The sequence below is a fragment of the Peromyscus californicus genome, unplaced genomic scaffold, assembly GCF_007827085.1.
Source record: "Peromyscus californicus insignis strain IS unplaced genomic scaffold, ASM782708v3 Scaffold_9__1_contigs__length_137607984, whole genome shotgun sequence".
Taxonomy (NCBI): domain Eukaryota; kingdom Metazoa; phylum Chordata; class Mammalia; order Rodentia; family Cricetidae; genus Peromyscus; species Peromyscus californicus.
The window spans coordinates 25,370,801-25,398,090 of NW_026294617.1; the positions used below are offsets into that span (position 1 = coordinate 25,370,801).

The window sequence follows — 27,290 nt, forward strand, 5'->3', positions numbered from 1 at the left end:
TGTCTTTTTTAGGATTTATATTTAAAGGTAAATTTTGCTGAAATCGTAGTAAAGGAGATTGAATTTTAGGATGTGTGGGAACCCAAACATATAATTTGAAATAGATAGCATGAACGGCACATTATATTAAGTAAGCAGTTTCAGTGAACTTGCCGCATAAATAGTCTGCTAAACTTATACTTGTGAGTCTGGTTGAGGTTAGGAAATGATCTATATCAACTTAATGAACTCCACTTCTGCTGACACACTCAGAAAAAAATAGTTTAAATTACAAGGTCCTTTTTATGTACTACGGGAAATTTTAACAGAAGTTAAATTTACAAGAGTATCATTTAAAAAAAGCCTTCATGATATTATCCTTGATACATTAATTGTAAGAGTTTATTTACATAGTATTTATGTGGACAGTTGGTATTATAAATGAGCAAGTTAAATAGTTATAGAGATCATTGAAATGTTCTTAATATTTTTCTATGGTCAATGAGTTCCTAGCATATAGTTTGTAAAATTTTAATAAATGTTTATGAATTAGGAATATTTAAAGCCATCCAAACATAACATGGAAAATATATATCATAGCTAGATATTTTAATTCCATTGAGTTTATACAAAATTTTCTTTGAAAAATCCAAGGAATCCTCCTAACTTAAAGGTTTAGATGTAGATATTTTGAAGCTAAAGTACCATCACTGGGATGCTTTTTAAAAATATGTCTATAAATATGTAATAAATTAGTGGATAACTATGAGTTTTGACAAAAATATTACAGATTATGAAACAAAGGAATTAATAAATTTACATGAATTTATTGCTTTTTAATCTGTGAAAAATGGGTTTTTCTCATCAGTAAAAATATAGTTAGCCTAAATAGTACCAGAGTTGCTAATTATGTAGAATTTGTACTTTAAAAAATAATACAAGATTGTTTTGGGGCATCAAATATGTACTGTGGGCACATAGGAATGTTTTATTTTTTAAATTCACCCCAAGCACCTGATGATCTTTTATAAATTGTCGTGAAACAAGTTTAAAAGACTGTTTTATTAAAAAAAAACCACTATGCAATAACAAAATAAGCTAAAATATAAAAATCAAAACCAGAATTCCTCTCTTTTTCATGACTATTTAACATATTAATTATTTCATTTTAGGAAAAAAAAGTTTGATTATTATATTTATTGGATTAAAATATTGGGGCTGAGCAAAACTCAGTTAATAAAGTGCTTGCCTTCCATGCCCAAAAGATATTTCAATCCACAGCACCCCATAAACCTAGTTTAGTGACAAAATCCTGTAATCCTAACACTAGGAAACTGCAGGCAAGAAGATAAGTTCAAGGTTGCCCTCAGAGTCACAGGGCGTGTGAAGCCAACCTGGGCTAGAGATCATACATGTATACTTCCTATTGACCACTGCATGTTGCCCTGTAAGGTAAAGCGGTAAGTGAACAGGAATTAACTTTCAAATAAAATTCTAAAAATTGAAATACCCATTAGGGAAAACAGGAAGGCATGTCCACATGATCTCAAAAGGCAGATCTGACATATATTGAGATCAATCTTCTGTATTTTTCTTTTTACAGACATGAAATAAATAGCAATGTGGCAATATCTGTAAATTTACTAAAGTGGATTCATTTAATACAGCAAATTCCATTGCCATTAATAGACACACAAAATGAGACAGAACATGGTAGTACCTGTCTTTAATCTCAGACCTCAGAAAGCAGAGGCATGGGTTTCACTGTGAGCTTAAGGCAATCTGATCTAATCTGGTTCCAAGCTAACCAAAGACCTATCTCCATGGGAAAAAAAAATATAGCAAATGGAAATTCAAGACTCAGAAGGTGTCATTGAAAATAATAACTAAATCCATCTATATAAATTCAAAAAGGGTAATGCCCATCACTGAATTGATAAGAATAAACTCAAGGTGGTATTGAAGTGAAATATGTGACAGAAGAAAACATATTGAGTCAAAGAGTAGAAGTGTTACCAAAGGGCAGAAATGATAATTAAAGAAAACAATAGCTGCATTTATTTCATTTGTGTCAAAGAGTAAAATCTATTTGAAACTTTCAAAGCAAGTTACTGAAGTAGCTCGGTCAATAATAAATAACTATAAATAAAATTTTCATGGCAATAAAATGAACATGAAAAAGAAACAAAAATAATAAAGATCACATTAGAAAAGCAAATACGTTCTAAATGAAAAACAAAGTAGGAAAATCGTCCCAGAAATAAGAAATAAAGTGAAATTACAAATTAAAACTTCCTAAAATTTACACAACTACATTTGAATACTCCACAAAGGAAACTGTTATCTACATCTCAGATTGAAAATTTATACAAAACCATCGACAGTTGAATGATAATGAAGGTGATTTTGAACACTTCAGTGACTGTTGCTTGTTGCAGATAATGTTCTGAGGAAATACTGAAGGACACTTTTTTCTCAAATATAAGTGAATATATTATTCTCACATTTTTTCAAACTTGAATAAAACAAATATTGATAAAAATTCAAATATATATTGTCAATATAGCAAAATACTGACACTAAGCCTGAAGGAGAAAGAGCACACACAATAATATTGAATTTCATCTATGAATGTAACAGAGTAACATCTTTACAATATAATTCAGCTAACTATTTTAAGAATTATTATAACATAAATTATATAAACATGAATTATTCTATAATCTGAATCAATATTATGAAATTTTCTACATAATATATTGTACAGAAGGTTTCAATAAATCTTTAAAGAGGTTGAAGAATCCTATTTAATTTGAAATTTTAAAATATGAATATAGCATAGAATATACCTCTTTTAAATAATATTTTAATTTATTCATTGCAAATTTCATACTTGTATACATTATATCTTGACCATATGTACCTTTTATTCTCATCCTCTAACTTCCAACAGGATCCCCCAATACTTCTTCCTCTGAAATAAATGTCCTATTTTGTTATCATTTTTATTCCACTGAGTTGAATTAGTGCTCCCCATATATACATGGGTGTGGAGAAATCCCGTTGGGCATAAGAAACATATCAATGACACAGTAGCAAAGCAAACTGGCTTCCTCTCTCCCAACAACAGTGAGCTACTAATAGTTCCTCAGGTAGAGGTGGATCTCAGGAGTACTTCTTGCTCCATGCTGAAAAATTTGACTGCCAGGAATTTTTTGAAGATAATCAGAGCTTCTGTGAGTTCTTTATGAACAAAATCCACTGCATATAGTTTTAATAGACAAATAAATAATTATGTAAGGCAATTCAAATAGTCACTGTGTTTTTTGTGTTTCTCAAGGGAAACCAAAATAGAGCTGTCTTTTACAGTGCAATAGAAGACTGGTATCTAAAGGATATGAGAGCATCAGTGAACAGAGTCAAATATTTCTGGACCCCAACAAGAACAGTTCAGATACACATATGTGTGAAGTAAAGCCCACACGTGTTCTGTTTTCACAGCACTGAAGACTTAAAAGATGCAGATACAATAGTCCCTCTAACCATTCATTTTCTCTAGTGTTGATTATTCCTAATTTACTATGCCCCAAAACATGAACAGAAATTTCTAGTAGTAAATAGTTTATATATTGTAAGTTGGGTGCAGTATAAGGTTCTGATTCAGATGTTTGTTCCCCAAAAGTTCAAAACACTAAGGTCAGGTAAGAAGTTAATCCTCATGGTGACAGTAGTGGGATGGGATAGTACTTAAAATTGTGGGAAACCCACTCAGAGGAGCATCTTCTGTGGTGATATATTTTATACCCTAATAAAATCTGCCTGAAGATCAGAGAACAGAACAAACCATTATATTAAACATAGATGCCAGGCAGCGGGGGCACACACCTTTAATCCTGGCACTTGGGAGGCAGAGATCTGTCTGGATCTCTCTGAGTTCAAAGCCATCATGGATTATATGTGACTGATTCAGTCTAGGAGAAAAACAGAGCCAGGCAGTGGTGGCATACACCTTTAATCCCAGTACTTGGGAGACACATGCCTTTAATTTCAGCACTAGGAAGGAAGTAATATGGTTGGGCAGAGAAACGTATATAATAAGGCTTGAGGAGACAGGAACTACAGCTTTTTTGGCAGAAGCCCTTTTTCGCTGAACCTTTTCAGCTGGACCCCTTTCGGCTGAGGACTCAAGAGACTTTCAGTCAGAGGATTTGCGAAGTTGGCGAGATGAGAAGTGGCTGTGGCTTATTTCCTCTGATCTTTCAGCACTTACCACAATATCTGGCTACGTGTTTTTGTTTTTGTTTTTTAAATTTAAAAACCCTATTAGAATTTGAGCAACAATCTTTAGTCTTCAGGATCTTGTGGACCCAATCTCTCCCTAGTTTCCTATTTTGAGATGTAAAGCTTTTCCTCACGGGCACTTTATCACATGTTCTGTGGCCCTTGTCAGAGGCACCACTATGCTACTTGGACCCTTAATATCTGAAACTTTTAGGTAATTGTGACCAATATTTTTATTCTTTATAGACTTTATGCGTCAGATACTTCATTATAGCAATGAAAATCAGATTAATGAAAAAAATATGACAGGATTTTGAGTTGCCCCACCCATATGCCTGACATGATGACTGTGGTATCATTTTTCCATAGGGTCATTATTGTATATGTTACTTACCAACTAATACCTTGGTAGCTTAGTAGTAATCTGTGATATAGGATGCACATATATCAAATAATATATGTTTTACAACTCCTGTGTTACTTAATATTCCCTCTGCAGTGTAAGAAGAGTGATGCTCAAGAATTGCAAATAACAAGAAACCCTCAGTGTTTCACCTTGAGAAAAGGCTCTCTATCTAATAAGGAAAGAAAAAGGTTTGTATATGTATGGCACCATAAGATATTTTAGAAGAAAAACCATACTTTTATAATCTTGAATAATGTATTAGCACAATTACCCTCGGTCTTTCAGTTATTTTAAACATCTACTATGCTTAGTTTATAAATTAAATTATATTATGCACTTACAAATGTATACAAAGAAAACATATTGAACACAGGTTTGGCAAAACTTATGTCAGTCATTCACCACGCTGCTCAGATCATATCCTCGAATGATGAGATGCCATGATTATTTCATGAGAAATCACATATACACCTTTCTCAGACTTCAATAGACTTGATTGCGATATGGTATGAAGGGTCTATGAGGAAATACTGAGAGAGGGTCCAAGCATTTGATGCAGTAAAGACATGAAACTGAACAAAGATATATTTTCCAACCTCCCCAAAATACTGAAATCCTGAGCCTCTTGAGAAAAAAAACAAAAGATATATTTTCCCACAGGATGTTTCTTACATGGGAATCCCTGATAGTGCTTAACAGCTCAAAGAAAGAAACAGAAAATAATGTATTAAAATAATTAACGATATGAGAGTAAGTGCACTCTCAGTGTTGAACAAAGTAAAAAGACTTCATTCAAAACATGTTGTGAAGACTTTCAAAATTAGATTAAAGCACAGTGACCACTGTATATTTATTTATTAAGGTTTTCCACTTACTATACATTATTAGCAAAATAAAGCACCCTACCTCCAAAATAAGGCATAGTTCCTGATCAATGTTCTAAGAACTTTGTTTGCGTGGAAAGGGAAATTTGGCATCCTTCAAAGATGGAACTTTTTGATGATAATATGACACTGAAATAATGAGATTATGTTGGAGTATAGGTAACTGAGTTTAATTAGAGTTACTTTAAAACAGAAGACAGTGAAGAGTTCAGGGTCAAAAAGTAATTTAAAAATAATATAATTCTACTTTTGAAATGAAGAAAAGGTCAATTAATAAATAAATTCCAGCTGTAAGGAAATAAATTTATATCAATATATAGTCTATACCAATATAAAATATTTGAATGAATAGCTGTCTTTTTTATCACATATCCCATATTCCTACTAAATGACGACGAACGTTCTTAACCCATCAAATAACCAAAGATCACACACTATACCTCTTGGGAGTGTGGTGTTACATTCTCTAGACTGTTTCGTGTTGTCTGTGGAGGAAGACATCTTTTTAGGGGACCTGCAAAAATTGAAATAATGGGTAAGTCCTGAGAAAAATCAGTTGTAACATTTGCTACCCAGTCTGTGCAATGGGAAAGCACAAGACTTATATGCAGTCCTAGTTAGAATAGTCTGTGAGGCTAGACCATCTCAGCCAGCAGCTATAGATGAATTTCTAAATGGTCTTATTAAGTAAAAAACACGGCACCAGATATGGGGTAAAAACCTGAGAGATCAGGGAAATAGAGAAAGCCATGGCTAACCTTACCTCACCAACTTCGCAGCTTCCAAAAGCAAGCTACTTCCTGTCTACCCATGCCTATACGCCTTGCTGTTCTGACATTTGATTTGCTCTCTCTGTCCAGCTACATCACTTACTCTTCTTGCCCAGCTCTGTCACTTTCTGTATGTTTATACAGACCTCCAGACCTCCATAGTTAATTAGTGTTGGAATTTAAGACACATGCCACCACCACCATTCCTGGCTCTGTTCCCAGTGTGGCCTTAAACTCACATAGATCCAGACAGATCCCTGCCTCCCAAGTGATAGGATTAAAGGTGTGTACTACCATAGCCTGACTTCTATACAGTGACTGGCTTTTTCCTCTCAATCTCAGGTAAATTTTATTGGGAGACACAGTATATTGGGGAATCAATACATCACCACAAGCATCCTTGAAGCTGTTTTGAATACAGAACTCAGAGGAAACTGCAAAAGAGATACACTGAGAGGCTAGATCACCTGGGCCACCCATTTTCATTGGTGTATGGTCACCTTGCTCCGAAAACACATAAACTTTCAAAAGCAGCATACATACCTGCATTAACAAAAGTATGGACTGTGTGTTGTACACAAGCTAGCCAAAGATGATTTTTTGTTTTTATGATGAAGCAGATAAAATATATGTCAGCTATCTTGTAGTTTTTCTAGGTTTATTTCTTTATGTCTATGACCAGGATTTTCAGGTTTTCCCCAATCAAACCTGATCTGTATTAACCTTGAACAAATCCACAACCTTTCATTTCCTAGTAAACAAGAGCATAACCTCTTCCCCAAAGCAATACATTTTTTTTTTTTTGAGTTCTATTTTAAAGTTCTATCTCTAAAGTATCTAGGCTGGTTTAACTCAGCAGTCCCTTTCACAAACTCATGTCTCCCAGCAGCTGTCATTAGCTCATCATCATTCAAAAAATTCAAAATTAACACAACATATGGGATCCAGACTCCCTGTGTATTTCCCATCCCTATGTGGCTTGACTTTTTAAAAATTATTTTATTTTTCTTTTGTAAGACTTTATTAGCCAGGCAGTGGTGGCGCATGCCTTTAATCCCAGCACTCAGGAGGCAGAGCCAGGTGGATCTCTGTGAGTTCAAGGCCAGCCTGGGCTACAAGAGTGAGCTCCAGGAAAGGCACAAAGCTACACAGAGAAACCCTGTCTCAAAAAAAACCAAAAAAAAAAAAAAAAGACTTTATTATTTTTAAACTCTTAATTTTTTTCTATGACTATCTATATTCTTTTTCTTTTCTTTCTTAAGCCTACACACATTGTTAAACACACTGGTACCTGTTTAGAGGTTTGTTTGTTTGTTTGTTTTTCCATTTGAGCCTGCATTGCTACATATCCTTAGCCTTTCTTGTCTACATGAGTAAATCCTTAAACTGAAATTACTAAGTGGCTTTGCACTGGTGGCCCTGGCAGCTGGCTCTATCCTGCTCAGGTGAGTGATGAGTTCTATGTCTAGCAGACCTGGCCTAGAGCTGCATTTTCTTAACTCGGACCCTAGTGTATCTCCCCAGCTCTGGGCTGCTGGGACTCACACTGCATCAGGCAATCCCTACCCAGTATGTGGTTTCTATTTGGTGTACTGATATAGTGGAGACTCTTAAAAGAGCCCTCCCCCACCCCACTTTTTTAAGCTTTCGAAGGCCCTAAGTGAAAATATGGGTCCCACCTTGGGACACCAAAATGTGGTTGGCCTTCAATTTTTTTTTTGGGGGGGGGGAGTGGGGAGTCTCCACCCAGCTCCAAATAAAGACACAGAGACTTATTTTTAGTTACAATGTCCAGCCTTAGTTAAGCTTATTTCTCACTAGCTTTTCTAACTTAAATTATCCTGCTTCTCTTCCTCTACATTTTGCCTCTGGGTTTCTTACCTTTCCTTAGTCTGTATGTCTTTTTTTTTTTTTCCCTTACTCCATGGCTGGCTATGTGGCTGGCTCCTGGCATCTCTGTCTCTCTCCTTTACATTCTTCTCTCATTCTTTTTTCCTTTTCTTCTCTCAAGCCTAGATTTCTTCTATTTATTCTCTCTGCCTTGCAGCCCCATCTATCCTTTTTCTTCCTAGCTATTGAATATTCAGCTCTTTATTAGACCAATAGGACCAATTACACCTTAGGCAGGCAAGATGAAACAGTTGCAACATATCTTTAAGTAATTGAACACACATCCTTATATGATTAAACAAATGCAGCATAAACAAAAACAACACACCCTTATACAATTAAGGGAATATTCTGCATCATAAACACATGTAACATCTTTGCCTAGTTAAAATGATATTCTTCAGCAGAGAAATATTTTGATTCTTAATGTATAACGCTGTTCTGAAAACAGTGACTTAGTCACTATTCTCTAGAAACTTCATTAGCTATGATTACTCATACAAGACTCACATAGATTAAGCCTATTAACATTTGATGATGAAGGATATACAGTTTTTGAGTCCCCACCCCTCCTTGAGAAGATCTAAGTGGTTAACAGTTATTGAGGGAAGAGGCTTTTCAGTGGTGTGCTGCCCCATGGGTTACCAATGCTCCTATTTGTAATCCATCAATCATATTCCTATAACTTATCCTGGTCAAAATCACTGGTTCATCAAACTATACATGGGTGAAATTGTTAGTTTAATCTATCATTATTCCCTATCTGAAGTGATTTGATGTTTGTTGAACTTCCCATGGAAAGTCCACACAACTTCTAATCTCTAGAATGGTGATAATGTTGTTTTATCTTTAGATATCAAATTTGTAGTAGTTTGATACACCAATAACATGAGAACTATGCATCACAATTATATGACTCAGTTTTCATTATCCTATGTATTTATCCAAACTGAAAAATTATGCTCTCACAGACTCACAGATATATTTTTTATGGTACTGTTGCAATTGATAATTAGATTTGGGAATTAGTGGATAAAAAGGTGTGGCATAGTCTCATAATATATAATTACTTAGAAAGGAAAGATAATTACTCACAAAAAAACCCCACAAAATAATCTACTTTTGATTAATGCATTTTCGTCAGTAAGATCTATAAAATGTTGTGTAGAATTCCACATATTTTATATGGTAAGAAACCTAATTGTGAAAGTGTAGGAAAGATTAATTGTTGTAATTTGATGAAAATAAAATTTTGTAAACTCCTAGTAAGACAAAAAGATAATTATTTACAAATAATTTTGCAGACAGTTTCAAAATTAATACCATATTAAGATATTAAAAATAATATGAAAACCTGGGTGTAAAGATGCATGCTTATAATTCTGTTACTCAGAAGCTGAGACAAAATCATCACTGCATAGCCACATCTGACTTGGGCTACATATTGAGTTGCAGGCTAGTCCAGGGTGCAGAGTAAGATATTGTCTAAAAAAATATGTGCAAGCATGCACATATAAATCATGAGAAACTTGTGTGCATTCAAATATTTATTGTTTGAGTACTGCATTATGTTAATTATTTTCTTTTGAAGCATTTATTTTATGTATATGAGCAGATTCCATAGATTTATCAAGTTAAAATTGTTTCATATTTTTACTTTTGTATTGAAACAATTATTTTACTTATTTCTATGTGTTGTTTAGGTTCATTTCTTTAAAACACTTAAGTCTTAACAAGAGCATAAAATTTGTTTTTGCAGAGAAAGGGATAGTAGCACAAAAATGATGCATGCTATTCAGTGTCAAACACACACTAAATATTACCATAATAAAACAAGTTATAGCATAATATATGCTGGTGTTTTTTTCATTGTTCTACAACAGAGCTTCAAAAACGAACAATTGTTCCTGGAGATGGCTCATAATACCCCCATACATAGTTAAAAATTCAAAATAAAAATAAAACCACATAATCATTTGGAAAATTTGAACACTAATAAACTCAGTGTAAAATCATTTGTTTTCATGAATATGTCATTATAATACCAGGGTAACATAAAAAAAATAGTTAATTTGGAAATGTGGTATATATAAACTGTGACCCTACTTTTTACAAATAATGAAGAATAATCTATGCTATTTGCAGGGAAATGGATGAAACTGGAGATAGTCATATTTGGTAAAATAACTCAGACTAAAAATAATATACAATTTCATACATAGAAAGTATATGTTATATATATAATTACATGTGTAAATATATTTATTTTACAAAATATATAATTATATATTTTAATATATTAAAATATGTGCTATATAAAATATATATTAGTATATGCTGTAATAAATATATATGTTTATGTATATATTTTATAAAAAGTAAAGGAAAAGCTGTCTATGTCAATGGTTCTCAACCTTCCTAATGCAGTGACCCCTTAATACAATTCTTCATGTTGTGACTCCCAGCCATAAAATTATTTTCATTGCTACTTCATAGCTGTAATTTTGCTACTGTTATGAGTCATAATATAAGTGTCTGTGTTTTCTGATGGTCTTAGGTGACCCCTGTGAAAAAGCCATTTGACCCCCAAATGGAGAACCACTTGACGAGTTGAACAAACAGAACTGAAAAAAAAACAGAGAGGTGAGAAAAGGGAGAATAAGGATTGTAGTCAAAGTATATTGTGTACTGCAGGAATACTTTCTTCCATAACAGAGCATTTTGTACAATGAATTTATACATATCATTAGTAAAAATTACATAACTATTGAAGAATATTTTCCAGTATTTAATAGAAAAATATTAATATAAATAATATTCTAGTTAATAATTAGAAGTAGCATACAAATTAAGAAGATGAGGAATTAAATAAAATTTTTCAGAGGTCCCAAATAACTTACTGAATATGAATGACACTATCCATAGAGTACATGCAACCAGGCTCATCTGAAAAAATATTTTAAAAATAATTAAAAGGAAATAAATGAAAAAGGTTCATCTGTCTTTCCTTCACAAAAAGGATAAAGATTAAGACTATAACCATAACATCAAAAAGTAACTGAAATAAGCTATTCTCTTTAATATTTAGAGTGGTGTTTAGTAATGGGGTAGCTATTAACATATGTTATTATTTAAAATTAATCAAATTGAAATGAAAGTCATTCGATTAGTTATATTAACAAGATTTCAGGTCTTACCTAGGTAGTTTGTCTTACTAATCGACAAATTTTGAATGTTTTTAAAAAGATGTGGTTTTCCTTATATTTTGAATAGCTCTTTGCTGGAGAATAATTTACCATAACTGAATTACAAAACAACTTGCATTTACATACAAATGCAGATAGTCACTCAAAAAAATAAAGAATAATGAACAATTTCATGAGATGGGATCATCACTCGACATTTCCTATGCATCTGCACCAAATGTAGCTTCAAAAATAAAATATTTTTCTGAAATTTATTTTTAATTGTCTTTATACACTATCATTTGCAACAGGAAAAGAAAGTGAATCACTTATGGTATAAGTAGAATATCACAAAACAATAATTTATTTCCCTCTGATAAAAGCATGTTTGTTATAGTAAATTGATTTTCTTTGATATTGGGTTTGGCAAATTCTTTCTGGATATAATTTCAAAACTAAGCTAAAAAAAACCTAAAATAATGTAATTTCATCAAACTCTAACTTCTACACAGCAAAAACAATAGTCTGAAGAGGCACAAAATCAGAAATTATTTCTAAATAAGGCATCTGATGAAAGGTTAAAATCTATAATATGCAAGGTCCTGAAAGTCACCAGTGAATAAACAAATATCAAATTTAAATTATCAATGGTTGATAATAGAGATTCTTTCAAATGAAGTTATATAATAGTCAAAAGGTAGATGTATTGAAGTCAATATATGTATAAGTGTGTAAAAAATAAATCCATGAAGTTCACCAAACTTCAGGAACAAACAAGATGAAGAAAACTATTCCAAAGCACATTATAATCAAACCAGTGGCAAAAGAGATGTCTAAAAAAGAACTAAGAGAATAAAAGCCCATATTATAATGCTGGAGAGAAAAGAATAATAATAAAAAATAAGTGTCTGCATTTAAGCAATTTGCTGAGTGGCTTGCACTCCCATTTTGTTACGATTTCATTTAAAATAATGAATGTATAGTTCCACGTTAGAGTGAATCATTGTATTAATGATTAAGAATATATGATATATTGACACACTTCTTTAGCCTTGAAAAATAAGGTAATCTTTTTACTTGTTACAGCTGATGGAGACTAGAAGACATTAGCTTATAAGCCAGGCAAATAAAGAAAATTCCTGAACGATATCACTTATTTGTGGAGTAAAAAATGCTCAACATAGAAACAGAGCTATGAATGATGTTTATGACATGCTAAATTTCCAGGGTACTGTTAAAGATACTGATCCAAACAGATTATAAATTAAATGGAAGAAAGGAATTAAAGACCTCTGTTGAACATTGTTGAAACTACAGTTAAAGGCAGTACGTCAAATACTAGAAAATTCCTACATTTATTGATTACAAATGTTGTCATCAAGCAGGAAAAAAATAACTATGTGAGATAATACATAAATGAAACAGCTTGATGTAATCATTCTTCTTTGTACATATGTGTCAAAACACCATGCATACTGTGTATATACATACATACATATATATTTAATTTTGCATAACTAAAAGACTATGTTTAAGATGACTAAAAAGTAGTAATGCATTTGAAGAGAGGGTCTCCAAGTTGATAATAAAAAGTGCTAATTTATTTTTATTTCTCTCTTCAGTTTAAAACTTGTACTTTGTGTTCATGTTTTTACAAAATAGACATAGTAAAAATAAATTTAAACATCTATAAACACATCAATATGTAAATCCTATTGATTCAGCCAGAGTAATTTCCAAAATGTGGAAACTATACATTAATCCAAATAATGTGATTATGAAACATGAGACTAAATTATTCAAAGTATTGACAGGATTTATCATTATGTCTATTAACAGTGTGTTATTAGGGACTCGCCTTTATATTAAACCATCACTGAGATACAGCTATGTTTTACAAGAAACCCACTGCTCTCTTCAAAACAGTATTTTGAGAACCACAAAAGTAGAGCTTATGTGAAAAATCTGTGTCCGGTGTCTCCAAGGTCAAAGTGTGAGACAGGAGACACGGTCTGTGAGTGGGGACAAAGGAAGGGACAGATCAAAACCAAAAGCTGCAATAAGTGCTTCTGGTTTTAATAAGGTAGTTTCCTTGTTTGCTCAAAGGTTGTACATAAGTGCAAGTGAAGTCTGAGAAGTGACTTCGGATTTTTAAGACTGAGGCTATGCAAAGGAGGCTGACACTTTGTAGACACTGGATCAATATCCTCATTTCTTTCTGTAAAAGACTGAAAAATGACAATTAGTTTTGAAAGGAAACCTATTTCAGCAATGCGATACTATGCTTTCCCAGATAAATCTAAGTTTTTCATTACCCTTCTGTGACCTCCCCAAATTTTAAACCCAGAAATAATTTCATGGTTCTAGATGAATCATGAAATATGAGAGACAGACAATATTGTGGGAAATGTATTACTCTAGAGATCTAAATGCCTGGCAAAGGGGATTTTATTTCATTCCATTCTGCCTGTCCAAAAAGAGAGCATTTTTTTTAACTGAACCTGACATTTAATGTTGTAATTTTATATCTGATCAATGAAGCTTTTATTTATATCAAGGGCTTTCATGATGAGAAAATAAAAGTTACAATTTACAATCCCGCCTGTCTGATCAGGGCACATTTCCCAAGAATGACTTTCCATATGAATTCAATTTAACAGTTTACTGAGTCAGATAAATAAATAAATAAATAAATAAATAAATAAATAAATAAATAAATAGGTAAATCGTTCCCCAGCACCTAAGCTTTCTTAAGTTGACTGTAAAGTAAAAGTGTCACAGACAACTGCCACCACTTCATTGAAACTGATCTTTTCAAATTTTGTTTTTGCATCTAATTCATGAAGTCAGATTTTGTCATCTCCTTACTGAATCACTCTAAGAGCAACCTTTAAAACTGACACTTTCACAATTCTAGAAATTCATTTATTTCTGGCTTTAAGTTGCACATTAATCTTTTCCTTTAGTTCTGCTTTTAAAATATTTTTATTGTTCATGTATGTGTATTTTTTTTGTCCTCGTCTGTGTGTCCATATGCATGTGGATGGATACCCTTAGAGGTCAAACAGAATGCTGGAAGCAATACCTGGAGTTACAGGTGGTTATGAGCCTCCTAAAGGACATTGAGAGCCTATCTCAGATCCTCTGAAAGAGAAGCAAGTGCTCTTAACTTCTGAGCTGTCTCTCAGCTTCAGCTTTACCTCTTTACATTACCTATGTAACAGCCAATACTGAACTACCTGAGGCCAAACTGCAAGCCCAAATGTGGCTGTACCTGCACCCCTGCCCTCCTTCAAATAGTTTACTGTTATAACTCTAATCTCCAGTAACAAACAGCTAGCTTACTTCAGCGTAACCCACCCCCAATCTCTTTTCTGAAGTTTTGTAGACTAACTAATTAATTAGGATCTAGTATGAACATTTTGCAGACTGTGTGGTGTATGTGTGTGTGTGTGTGTGTGTGTGTGTGTGTGTGTGTGTGTGTGTGTGTGTATGTGTGTGTGTGTGTAATGAAAGCTTACATTTACCCTCAAAATAATTCCACTTAAATTTACATATCTATATATCTATATCTATATCTATATATATATCTTTTGACACATCCATATTCTCAAGGATAGAATTTTAGAAACTTTTCAATTCATAGACACATACAATTCCATTCATTCCACATTCCTAACATGACCAAGTTTAATAATCATTCCCATTCACTTTTATATAATCTTTAGAACATAATTCCAATAATGACTTCAAAATGTCTGTGGATTTTCAAGAAAAGTAAAGACCAATTACTTTCTTACATTTGAAGCAGAAGTGTCTATTATAAAATTCAACAATAGGTACTTGTTAACTATTTTGGATCAATGAATGAGCTCACCTGACTACAAGAGGTGCTGAAAGTCTCTTATTTTGGAATTGTGTTAATGACTACAATGTATCAGTTGTGTTGTAACTTTGATTCAATTTATGTATTTCTGTTAAAATTTTCTGCTAATGTGTGGCGTCTGTTGTTTAATGGTTGTTCAATCTGAAAAGACTATGCCTGCCTGCATGCTGTTAGGAAATATCCTCTTAGAATGTGACTGCATTAATAATGGACTTGTATTTTTCTCCTCATGAGTGCCTTGGTTTATTCCCCACTTTATCACCAAGAAGAGGTTAAGAAGAAGACAGATTAGAGAAGTGGAAGATGGAATTTTAAGAACATAAACTGAAAATGCAGCGTCTGACCAGGGCTTCTCTCCAGATACTGATGACACCCTACTGGGACATTATGAGTCCCAGGTAAAGTACATTATGAATCCCCGGGTGCCACACTCATCTGGAAAGTGAGTCCATAGCAAAAAGTAGTCACATCCTGTTTCCCATCCATTCCCTTCCTCCAGTATTGAGCAAAGAGCCTGGCTGCTGTGGGCTCCATATTCTCTTCCTAATCTTCTCCATGCCTTCTGACTCTACTGACAAAGCCTGAATCAATGTAAACTGTATCACTTCCTACAGACAGTTTTGTTGTTCTCATTTTACATGAAGGATTTGTTCCTCTCATCCTTCAGCTTAGCTTCTAAAGCCGTGTTCTCAAGGCAATCAATATGTTCTTATTCATAAGAGGGTGACATGATACCGTTTACAGAATCTGACACCACTTTATTCTACAAAAAAATATTCTACATTTTCCCAGATCAGATGTCTCAGAATATACTGATGACTTATTTCACTTTAGTGTATATTGTGTGTACATAAAGCTACACATTGGTAAGCATCATACAGGTTGAATAGTACATGAAAAATAATTATTAGAGAAATTAGTTATCGGTTACTTACCTTGTTATCCTTATGTATTCTAGTCCTACAATTTACAATTGTGATTCTGAGAATATTAAAGACCATTTATGGGACTTTGATTAAGTCAACAATATTATATAAGTCATGTTAATAATGTGCTCATTCGCCGGGCGGTGGTGGTGCACGCCTTTAATCCCAGCACTCGGGAGGCAGAGCCAGGCGGATCTCTGTGAGTTCGAGGCCAGCCTGGGCTACCAAGTGAGTTCCAGGAAAGGCGCAAAGCTACATGGAGAAACCCTGTCTCGAAAAACCAAAAAAAAAAAAAAAAAAAAAAATAATAATAATAATAATGTGCTCATTGCATGAGTTGGCTGTTTGAAACCTGGGACTTATACAGGGTCACTTGGCTCGGCCTGGGAGGAGGGGACTGGACCTGCCTGAACTGAGTCTACCAGGTTGATCTCACTCCTCCAGGGAGGCTTTTCCCAGGAGGAGGTGGGAATAGGAGGTGGGCTGGGGGGAAGGGGAGGAGGGCGGGAGGGGGGAGAACAAAGGAATCCGTGGCTGATATGTAGAACTGAATTGTATTGTAAAATAAAATTAAATTAAATTTTTTAAAAAAAATGCTAACAGCTATAAAATAAACTTCTCATCAAGAGCATAGAATTTCTTGCCAGTATGTCAGTGGGGTGGATCAATCCTTAGCCAAGAGACTACTCTTAGGAAGGAAACTCACCTCAAGCAACCTAAAGAGGCAGAATTATTAGTCCTTTAGTAAGATACTATATTTTTTTCCCAGAATCCCTACCCCTAATGTATTTTTTCTTTTATCTCTTTTCTAAACATGCATTCTTTAAAACTTTGGGCTTCCATAGGCAAAATGAGTCCTGACAGAATCTAGTATTCTTTCTAATTCCTTAGTTTTTTTCTGAATCTGGACACCAAATTGTTCATAGGAAAAAATACATTCTCATTATAATGATCTTTTAAAAATATAAATACAGGCCCATTGTGGAATGTACAATGAAAGGAAAAATTTGAGGGGCATAGTAGATTTCTCTAACTATACTTAAGATATTTCGTGAAATAATGTTGGAGGATGGTATTTGGGGGGTCTCATTAAATGAATGATAAATATTTTTAGGATGCAGAACACTATAAGCTGATTTGTATATGTTTGTTAAACATCTGTAGACCCTCACTGATGATAAATACTTTATGATTGACACTCCTGAAACTTTTATTATAATATGGGATATATTTTATACTATACATTCATTTATACTGTTAGATTCTTTTGAAACCCTTGATGAAAAATCATTCATCAGAAAAGTTTAATTAGGGTTAGGCCAGGCAGACACAGCGTCATTTGTTAGTGACACTGAATGTTTGTCAAATAAGAACATTTGAAACACACAGTAAGAGAATTAAGGAAATGAGTGATACAAAACTATATTATACTATATTATATGATAAAGAATCATGGGTAGAATTAAAGAAGCACAAACTACCTAAGAGATCATGCCTGGAGGATACATTTGTACTTAAAATCTGGATTAATTTAAAAGTTAATTTATAAAAGTAGTAAAATATTGATCCTATAAAGTTTACCTAAAAGGGACTTTCATGGAGTATATTGGGCACAGCAATTGTTTTATTGTTCCTTTTCCTTTTTTTCCAGACTGACCAGCAATGTATAGCAATTCTCCCTCCTCAGTCGTCCATGGGTTGAAGTTTTAGGCATGTAACACAGTGCAAGGCTGCAAATTGCAATCCCTTCCTCCTACTTCATTTTTACCATGAAGCCTAACCCAGAGTCTGGGTATGAGTCTTCCATATAGATATAAATTTTGTGATACATTTTTATTAAAATAGAATTACAGCATTTTTCACTTACCTTCCTTCTCCCAGAAAGACAAATTCCAGGTGTTCTCTCTCATCTGAGCTTCTTATACTAAATCTTCAGATGTGAGTATAAAACACAGAGTAACCAAAGAATCCAGGAAAATATAGTTAGTTTTATATATAATATAGCTTAGGAGTGGAATAACATTATACATGTGATATGAAGAAGAAAATGGAAGAACAGGGAGAGGGAAGGGAGGTCATATGTATCATATATGATATGTACATATGTCATATATATATATTCCTAACTACATAAATATATGTGAATTTATGATTATATATATATATATATTTCTAGCTACATAAAATAAATACAATTTGGTAAGTCTGTATAATGTTACTTATATGTACTTGTCTAAGGGTTGGCTGGAATGCCTCTTCCCAGAAAACAAGTTTCCATGTTATCTGAAGGCACCATCCAAGGAGGGACGTTAACATCAGTCCTACTAAGCTATGACACGATAAACCACAAATTTGAATAGTATGACATGATAACCATAAGGATGAAATAGTGGCCTATATACCTTGTGGCATGACCCGGCACTCTCTAATTAGACTTAAGACCTGCTCAACAAGAAGGAAACCATGCCTGATACTTGTAATCCAGAGGTTTGGTGAATTCACGAGCTTGCAGGGAGAACTTAGAACTGTTAGTTTGTTAAAATAACATAATCTCAAACTACATTCTAAATATTTGTCCTCATACCCAGAGATGAGTGTAGACCTTGCCTCTCATCAAAAAAACTTCTCTTTTTAACTGAAAAAGAACATTATAGAAAGCCACAACCAATTAAAATGTGGAGTTTTGGAGCCCTGTTTCAACTAATGCATCTACAGTGTGACTCCTGTACCTAAGGCTAAGAGATCATTATAGAAGAGGAAAGCGGGGGGGTTATATGTAGCTAGAGTTTTCCTGCCTGGCCCACAGTCAGGACAAATCTCTCTCACCCGCCAGTCCCAAGCCGCTCAAACCCGATCAAGTAAACAGAGACACTTATATTGGTTTCAAACTGTATGGCCGTGGCAGGCTTCTTGTTAACTGTTCTTACAGCTTAAATTAATCCATTTCTATTAATCTATACCTTGCCACGTGGCTTGTGGCTTACCGGTACTTTACATCTTCCTTGTCCTGATGGCGGCTGGCAGTGTCTCCCCCTCCAGCTTACTGTTCTCTCAATTTTCCTCTCTGTTAGTCCCGCCTATACTTCCTGCCTGGCCACTGCCAATCAGTGATTTATTCATTGACCAATCAGCAACACATTTGACATACAGAACATCCCACAGCACTTCCCCTTTTCTTTTCTTAAAAAGGAAGGTTTTAACCTTTACACATCTCCAAAGTCAGCTTGGTATATTTGGGAATTTGGGCGTAGCTTCTCTTACTACTTCCTGCTGGAGGGGGGCGCTGTATCTTCTGGGGAAACAAAGAATTTTAGGATCACGGAGTAGTCCGTGAGGCTGTATCATCTGAGCCAGTTGCCTTGAAATGGTTCTGGATGTTGGATCATCTGGGCCATGGTGTCATCGGAGACCTTTCAGGTGGTCTTGGCTGGTCAAACCTGATGTGTCTTAATCTGGAACAAATCCATAGCCTCTTGCTTTCTGTGGAAACAAAAGAGACTCTTTTCCAAAGCAACATATCCTTACATCCAAATTTTGAAGTCAAAGTATCTTTAAAATATACATACTGGTTTAACTCAGCTTCCTTTACAATCAAATATTTTTCTATAGTTAAGAATCCCAAAGACAACACAATCCAGACTCTCTGTGTAATAGTCATCTCTACGTGGCTTATTTTTTATATTAATTTTACTGTCTCTTTAAAGACTTTATTTTTAAACCATGTATTTGTTTCTATACTGTATATATCACCTTTTTTTGTCTCTTTTAAGCCTACGTATATTTTACACACATTTTAAACTATTACATCTGAATCTGTCTTATTGTGAATCTATTGCCTTAAACTGCAGCAGCTGTGGCTGCTGGCTCCGCCCACCACAGCTTCCCAACATGGCTGTGGTTTACCGCCAGCTCTGGGAGCTATCGTGGGTCTATGCTTTTATCCAAGCAGCAAGTAGCCCAGAAACCCTTTTTTGTTTTGTACTAGCAAAGGCTAAATCCACCATGTAGCTTAATGTGCCACTTGCAGAGGCCTCATTCCCGCCATACTGCAGGTTGAGCGCGCACGCCAGCAACCCGCCAGTAGCTCAAACCGGCAGCTGCCGCTCATTTGAGAGAGACAATTAGGAACTGTTTTTAGCTCCGTTTTAGAATCCTTTTTCTCAGTTTTTAGGTGGAAACTCTTGCCACCACGTTGGACGCCATTTGTAGCTAGAGTTTTCCTGCCTGGCCCACAGTCAGGACAAATCTCTCTCACCTGCCAGTCCCAAGCCGCTCAAACCCGATCAAGTAAACAGAGACACTTATATTGGTTTCAAACTGTATGGCCGTGGCAGGCTTCTTGTTAACTGTTCTTACAGCTTAAATTAATCCATTTCTATTAATCTATACCTTGCCACGTGGCTTGTGGCTTACTGGTACTTTACATCTTCCTTGTCCTGATGGCGGCTGGCAGTGTCTCCCCCTCCAGCTTACTGTTCTCTCAATTTTCCTCTCTGTTAGTCCCGCCTATACTTCCTGCCTGGCCACTGCCAATCAGTGATTTATTCATTGACCAATCAGCAACACATTTGACATACAGAACATCCCACAGCATTATAAGAGCCAGAGACTCATTTATATATTTTACCTGAATTGAAAATGTACATATTTAGGTAATGTTATGGACTGAATTGTGACCCCTATCAAAGTGCACATGTTGAAACCAGAGCCCAAGTTTCTACAGTGTTACTCTGCTGATCAGACCTTTAAAGACTGATTTAAAGATAGATGATGGGATTGGGTCATAGTGCAATCTGATTCAGTCTTCATAAGGGAAGAGTATACAGAGAAGCATCTGGCACTAATTCAGAATAGAGCATGTCAGGACACCGTGAGAGGCGGCCATCTGCACTTGAAGCAGAGACTCCTCAGGAGAGCCAAACCCTTTAATGCTCTGATCTCAGGATCAGCCTCCAAAACTGTTCGAAAATCAACTTCTGCTGTGCAAGCCATCCAGTCTGTATTTTGCTATGGCAGCCAGAGCATATCAATACAGGTGCTCTGGAATATGTAAACTCCAGAATTGAACACTGAATTTCATTTTCCTATTTAACATCCAAAATTACTCATTTTAGAACATGGCAAAATGGGAGTTCTTTGAGAAATTTACGAATTGTATCTTATTTAGTTAAAAAAAAACCTAAGAATTCAAATTTTTGTCTTAGAGTAAACAGATTAGGCAAATGAACCAAGAAAGTATTTGCCATTAAAGTAAATTACCATATTCATGTAGGCTGTCAAATTTAATAGGATGATTATTCAGAGAACCCATTAGACTCCCCTTACATAAATTTAAACTATCCTTTCTTTCCCAGTCATATTTACCATCTGTCCATTATTGTTCTAGACATTATTCAACACGATGGGAAAGTTAGTGTGTCACAGATAAAATTAGCTGACATGCTCATAAACTAATGTCTTCAGTGCTTCCTCTGCAATAGTTATTAGCATCTTATTTAATCATAGTATTAATTCATGTATTCATTATTTTTAAAGATTGAGTTTTAATTATAGGTATTTATGTGGGTGAATATGCACATGATTTCAGGTATTGATAGAAGCCAGAATAGGGTATCAGATCTCCTGGAGCTACCATTACAGGCAACCTGATATGGGTGCTGAGAACTGAACTCATGACAACCAAAGAGCAGGACTTTCTCCTAATGTTAAGCATTGATCCAGTACTGTATTCACTATTTATATAGCCTTTTACACACAATAAAATGAGCATTGGATATTTATTCATATAATCAGTAACAAAGTAAGATACTTTATTACAAGGAATCCAACAATAACTTCGATTATGAAGGATGTGTGAGTGAACAATAGGAAACAATTCTTTAAAACGATGTGTTAGATATATTATACAGGTTACCACAGAGTGGTCCACTCAGGATGGGGCAGTGGGTTATTATAAATTTGACTTGAAAATTAGCTAGGACATCTAAAAATTCACTTCTGTGTTTGGAACAAGACAACTTGAATCAAGAATGAATACTTAAATATAGCCCCAGAAATGGAACTAGCTATTAGCTGAATACTGACAATGGCTTGAACAGTGCAATTCAGATCTGGAAACTCTCTCTACAGACAAATCTGCCTCAGCAGATGTTGTTTTAGGGACAATGAGACTTGTTTCTTGATCAATGGCAAAAAAAAAAAGTATGCACAGTTACTAATAAAAAGGCCCCTGGGAAAGTTAAGAGAAGATGAAAAGCAATGATTGGTATAAAAATCCATTTAGCTTGTTTACCAACTCACAGCAATGCTGACTTGGTATGTGGAGAAATGGTAAATACTATAAGTGTGGTGTCACATTGGAAAAGATATATGGCTTTTTCTTGCTGATGGTAGTTATATACAGTTTTTCTTAAATAATCAAATTTAAAATCTCAATGAAATAAACAGCTATGTGATGATTAAATGTTAAAATTCTGGCATGGAGAAATGGATTGGTTGCTTTTGCAGAGAACTACAGTTGTTTCATAAGACAAACAAGGACACTCACGAATGTGTGTAAAAATTCCATACCTGGGGAATCCAGTGTTGTCTTCTGGCCTCTGAAAGCACTACATGCACACAGTGCACATACATACTATCTTAGTTAGGGTTTCTATTGCTCTGAAGAGAAACCATGACCAAGGCAACTCTTATAAAGGGAAACATTTAATTGAGACTGGCTTATAGTTCAGAGGTTTAGTCCATTATTCTTATGGTGGGAAACATGGTGGCACACAGGCAGACATGGTGCTGGAGAGGTAGCTAAGAGCTCTTCATCTGGATTGGCCAACAGCAGGGAGAGAATGTGAGACAATGGCCTGACCTAAACATCTGACCTCAAAGCCCAGCCACACTTCCTTCAACAAGACCACGCCTACTCAAACAAAGTCATGCCTACTAATAGTGCCACTCCCTAAAGTGGATCATTTTTATTCAAGCCACCACACATGCATACATATATACAGGCAAACTATACATAGTAAAAACAAAGTGTAAAAATGTTATATATGTCCAGTTATAAATAATTTCATTATTAACCATTACTTGCCTTAGTGTCATTATTTCTTCTAATAAGAAATACAGCCGGGCGGTGGTGGCGCACGCCTTTAATCCCAGCACTCGGGAGGCAGAGCCAGGCGGATCTCTGTGAGTTCGAGGCCAGCCTGGGCTACCAAGTGAGTTCCAGGAAAGGCGCAAAGCTACACAGAGAAACCCTGTCTCGAAAAACCAAAAAACAAACCAAAAAAAAAAAAAAAAAGAAATACATATATATAAGTATGTATATATATACATATATATGTATATATTTTCAAGATTCACATTCAAAATTCCATTTGAGATCCCTGGAAACCCCCACCCATTGCTGCCCCAGTTGCTAACAGGCAGGGAAGACTCCTGTGGTCAGGCTCTCCCACCAAACCCCTCATTGGACCATCCAATTTATAAGACCCATACCCTACCCTAAACCTACCCATCCCTCTGTGATCCCAGTGGCTTTCTGAGATACAGAATCCACCAGCTCTGATAAGACCAGGACCAGCTTCCTGAGACACAGAATCTGCTAGCTCTGATTGGACCAAGAGCCCTGATAAGACCAAGAGTGGCTCCCTGAGACAAAGAATCCACAAGCTCAGATTGGACAAAGAGCAGCTCCCTGAGACACAGAATTCACCAGCTCCATTTAGGCCTAGAGCTAAAATTGGACCCAGAGTGGCCTCCTGAGACACAGACCCAGCAAGCACAGATTGGACCAAGAGCACCTCGCTCAGACACAGGCACCTCTTGCACCTATTGAAGGAAAAGAAGGGTAGATGCCACTGCAACAATACAAACAACAACATAAAGAGAAATATGGCATCACCAGGACCTAGGAGTTCTACAACAGCAAGACCTGAACATTACAGAAGAAGCAGAAGAAAGCAATCTTAAAAATAACTTTATGAAGATGATAGAGGCCCTAAAGTGGAAAAGAAAAATTCCCTTAAAAAATTGAGGAAAAGACAAACCAAAAAAAATGGAAGAAATCAACAATCTCTTAAAGAAAGCCAAGAAAATCATGAAAAAGCAATTAAACATGTGAAAAAAACAGTTCAAGACCTGAAAAGTGAAAGTAGAAACAATAAAGAAGAAACAAACTGATGGAATGCTGGAAATGGAAAATCTGAGTAAATGAACAGAAACTACAGATGCAAGCATAACCAACAGAATACAAAAGATAGAAGAGAGAATCTCTAGCATAGAGGATACAATAGAGGAAATAGATTTGTCAGTGAAAGAAAACACCAAAGCCAAAAATGTCATAGCACAAAACATCCAGAAAATCTGGGATACCATGAAAAGGCAAAACCTAAGAATAATAGGGATAGAAAAAAGAGAAGAATACCAACTCAAAGGCATAGAAAATATATTTAACAAAATCATGGAAGAAAACTTTCCAAACTTAAAGGAAATACCTGTGAAGATACAAGAAACTTATAGAACACCAAATAGACTAGACATCCAAAAAATTCCCTTGTCATATAATAAGTAAGCCACTAAACATACAGAATAAAGAAAGAATACTAAGAGCAACAAAGGAAAAAAGCCAAGTGACTTATAATTCCAGATCCATCAGAATAACACCCCACTTCTCAATGGAGACTTTGAAAGCCAGAAGGTCCTGGACAGATGAAATGCAGACACTAAGAGACCATGGATGCCAGCCCAGATGACTATACTCAGCAAAACTTGCAATCACAATAGGTGGAGTGAACAAGACATCCCAAGACAAAACCAGATTTAAACAATAGCTCTCTACAAATCCAGCCCTACAGAAAGTGCTAGAAGGAAAATTCCAACCTAAGGAAGTCAGATGCACCCACGAAAACACAAGCAATAGATAACCCCACAAGAGCAAATCCCAAAGAAGTGAAATACACCCACACTATCACCAAAAGATTAATGGTCATTAACATCCATTAACATTAATGGACTCAATTCACATATAAAAATTGACACAGGCTAAGAGAAGGGATATGAAATCAGGATCCATCCTTCTACTGCAGATAAGAAACACACTTGAACTTCAAAGACAGACACTACTTCAGAGTAAAAGCCTGGAAAATGACTTTCCAATCAAATGGACTTTGGAAGCAAGCTAATGTAGCTATCCCAATATCTAACAAAATAGACTTCAAATTAAAATCAGTCAAAAGAGATCAGGAAGGACATTACATATTCATCACAGGAAGAATTCATCAAGATGAAGTCTCAATTCTGAACATTTATACCCCAAATATAACAGCACCCACACATGTAGAAGAAACATTATTAAAGCTTAAATCACACATCAAACCACACACATTAATAGTGGGAGACTGCAATATCCCACTCGAACCAATGGACAGATCTGCCAGACAGAAACTTAACAGAGAAATATGGAATCTAACAGATGTTATGACTCAAATCAACTTAATAGATGTCTACAGAACATTTCACCCTAACAAAAAAAAATATACTTTCTTCTCAGCACCCCATGGAACCTTCTCTAAACTCAACCACATACTCAGTCACAAAGCAAATCTCAACAGATACAAAAAGCTAGAGTAATAAGACAACAAAAGGAGATGAAGAGGGTACAAATTGGAAAGGAAGAAGTCAAACTTTTGCTATTTTCAAACGATATGAGAGTATACATAAGTGACCCCCAAATATTCTACCAGGGAACTCATGCAGCTGATAAACACCTTCAGTAATGTGGCAGGATACAAGATTAACTGAAAAAACTCAGTAGCTCTCTTATACACAAATGATAAAATGGACTGAGAAAGAAATCAGAGAAACAGCACCATTTACAATAGCCACAAATAACATAAAATACCTTGGGGCAGCTCTAACTAACCAAATAAAAGATGTGTATGACAAGAACTTTAAGTTTCTGAAGAAAGAAATTGAAGAAGACATGAGAAAATGGAAAGATCTCCCATGCTCATGGATGGGTAGGACTAACATAGTAAAAATAGCAATCTTACAAAAAGCAATCTACAGCTTCAATGTAATCCCCATCAAAATCCTGACACAATTCTTTACAGAACTGGAAAGAAAACTACTCAACTTCACATACAAAAAACAAAAAACCCAGGGTACTCAAAACAATCTTGTACAATAAAGCCACCTCTGGAGACATCACCATCCCTGACCTCAAACTCTACAGTAACAAAACAGTTTGGTATTGGCATAAAACCAACATGTGGACCAATGGAATCAAATTAGAGACCCAGACATTAACCCACACACCTATGAACACCTGATATTTTACAAAGAAGCCAAAACTGTACAATGGAAAAAAGAAAGCACCTTCAACAAATGGTGCTGGCATAACTAGACATCAACATGTAGGAGATTGAAAATAGATCTATATCTATCGCCATGCACAAAACTCAAGTCCAAGTGGATCAAAGACCCCAACATAAAACCAGTTACACTGAACCTGATAGAAGAGAAAGTAGGAAGTAGTCTTGAACACATTAGCACAGGAGACTACTTTCTAAATATAACACCAGTATCACAGACACTGAGAGCAGCAAATAATAAATGGAACCTCCTGAAACTGAGAAGCTTCTGTAAGCAAAGTACACAGTAAATAAGACAAAATGACAGCCTACAGAATGGGAAAAGATCTTTGCTAATCCCATATCTGACAGAGAGCTGATCTCTGAAAAATATAAAAAACTCAAGAAACTAGGCATCAAAATACTGAACAATCCAGTTAAAAAATGAGGTACAGAGCTAAATAGAGAATTCTCAAAGGAAGAATCTCAAATGGCTGAAAGACATTTAAGGAATTGCTCAACATCCTTAGTCATCAGAGAAAGGCAAATCAAAACGACTCTGAGATACCATCTTACACCTGTCAGAATGGCTAAGATCAAAAACACCATCAACAGCTTATGTTGGAGTAGATGTGGAGCAAGGGGAACACTCCTCCACTGTTGGTGGGAGTGCAAACTTGTACAGCTACTTTGTAAATCAGTATTGTGGTTTCTCATAAAACTGGGAATCAATC

The 27,290-nt window shown here is 35.1% G+C and overlaps 1 long non-coding RNA gene across 23 annotated transcripts in view; it reads right to left on the reverse strand.

Moving 5' to 3' along the window:
- LOC128106537 (uncharacterized) overlaps positions 1-27,290 on the reverse strand; it is a 221,710-nt gene that overhangs the window by 22,854 nt on the left and 171,566 nt on the right. For 16 of the 23 annotated variants that reach the window (XR_008216789.1, XR_008216794.1, XR_008216807.1 and 13 more), the window contains 2 exons: positions 18,075-18,137; positions 5,991-6,064 (listed from right to left, as the gene is read on the reverse strand). This is a non-coding gene — a long non-coding RNA (uncharacterized LOC128106537). Of the gene's footprint in view, positions 1-5,990; positions 6,065-11,110; positions 11,157-18,074; positions 18,138-27,290 lie in introns of all 23 variants that reach the window. The other 7 variants (XR_008216805.1, XR_008216806.1, XR_008216802.1 and 4 more) reach the window with 2 other exon arrangements.